The sequence below is a fragment of the Tasmannia lanceolata genome, unplaced genomic scaffold (assembly GCF_043159265.1).
Source record: "Tasmannia lanceolata isolate RefF3 unplaced genomic scaffold, GAP_Taslan_0.1 ptg000025l, whole genome shotgun sequence".
Taxonomy (NCBI): Eukaryota; Viridiplantae; Streptophyta; class Magnoliopsida; order Canellales; family Winteraceae; genus Tasmannia; species Tasmannia lanceolata.
This window is the reverse complement of record NW_027518702.1, coordinates 720,816-722,620: the sequence shown is the minus strand read 5'-3', so window position 1 is coordinate 722,620 and position 1,805 is coordinate 720,816.

Here is a 1,805-nt window from a genome sequence, read left to right as displayed (position 1 = left end):
ATCAAGATGTACGAACCTGTTATCCTAAAGGCATATTTCATTACCGAGCAAGGATTGTACTTCTACCGACTTATGCCCTTTGGGCTAAAAAATGTGGTAGTGACCTATTAGGGGATCATCAATAGCTTAATCAAGCAACAGATTGGCGAAAACATGGAGGCGTACATCGATGGCATGCTCTTCAAGATTCTGAAGGCTGACCACCATGTCACCGACCTAATAGAAGCCTTCGCCATCCTCCACCAAAAGCACCACAAAGTCCATGTTCGAGGTCACCACCCAGAAGTTCCTCATTTTCATGGTAATCCAAAGAGGATTTGAAGCCAACTCGGAGAAAAAAAAGGTCCTCCTTGACATGGCTCCGCCTCCAACTACCAAGGATGCGCAAAAACTTACTAGTCAGATCGCTGTGTTTAGCTGATTTATGTCCAAATATACTAAGAAATGTGTTATATTCTTCAAGATATCGAGGAACGTGAACGAATTCTGTTGGACCAAGGAATGTCAATGCACTTCCGAGCAACTTAATCACTACCTTGGTTCACTGGCCTTGCTTACAAAGTTCGAGCCTGGCGAAGAACTTTATCTAGACCTCGTTGTCAGCCTGATGGCAATAGCTCGAGAAGAAAATAAGAACTAGTTTCTAATATACTACATTAGCCGGTTACTCCATGATGCTGAAAGTAGGTATCAGAAGATCAAAATGTTTGCCTATGCTCTAATGATTGCTGCTCGGAAATTGAGGCCATACCATAAGGCCCACTCCATCATTGTCATCATTGTCCTAACTGACGGACCAGTCCATAAAATTCTCCAAAATACCGACATGTTGGGATGACTGATTTATTAGAGTTTATGCCCTAAAAGCCGGTCATTGATGTATTGAAACTTTATTTATAAGTAAAGATTTCATTTCATGACATTAACTGGGTACTATAAAGGAGTGCGTGATGTGTTTGTTTTACTTTGACACACGTTTGTCCTTAGGTATCCTCATAGGAATATCTTGCCCAACGGATTCATAGATCCTAAGGGGCAGGGAGATATGATATTCTTGCTCTTTGCAGACGTAAAAGGTTCCTGGTTGTGGTTCAGACTGGACATCTCTTTCTTTACTCAACTAGCATCAGACTTTGCCTCCATAAATGCATTGGGGTGGCTTCTCTTAGCCACTAGGATATTGGACCCTAAGCAAGTAGAATGGGTCTAACAAATGGTTTTTCACTTACTAGATAATTACAAAATAGTCTGTCGACAAGAAATATGGATAAGGCTATTCTACCAAACCAGACCCTTTATATGTCCTTAGACGTGAGGGGTGATATTGGTTCATGGTCCCGCTATGCGTCTATAGTTTACCTAATGGTGGTTATGACTTAGGATCACTTTCAGCTAATATTGGGTTATAGAGTAATCCTCAAGGTTAATAGGGATGCCCAATAAGGAATCCTTGATGCAGAACGCATGGCGTTGAACAAGCCTTTTATTTTTTATTTTCTATTTTAGTCATTTTATTTGTAGTATTTTTTTAGGATATCAAATCTTGTTCTTTTGGCCTGATTTCCGTGTTTTTAGAAAGGTTTTTCAATTACCTATCCAAAGAGCACAAGATTAGGCGATTTAGACTTGATTTGGTTAAGTTATAGGCATTTTACGGATATGGTATAGGAATATTACGGGATCACTAATTTAGGAATATTTTAGTCATGTTTCTACTTTTTATTTATGTTTCTTTAGTTAGAAAATTGAGAATAATAGTTAGGCAAGAAATTAGGGTTGCTATTATTAGGTTTTGGCTCTTTATA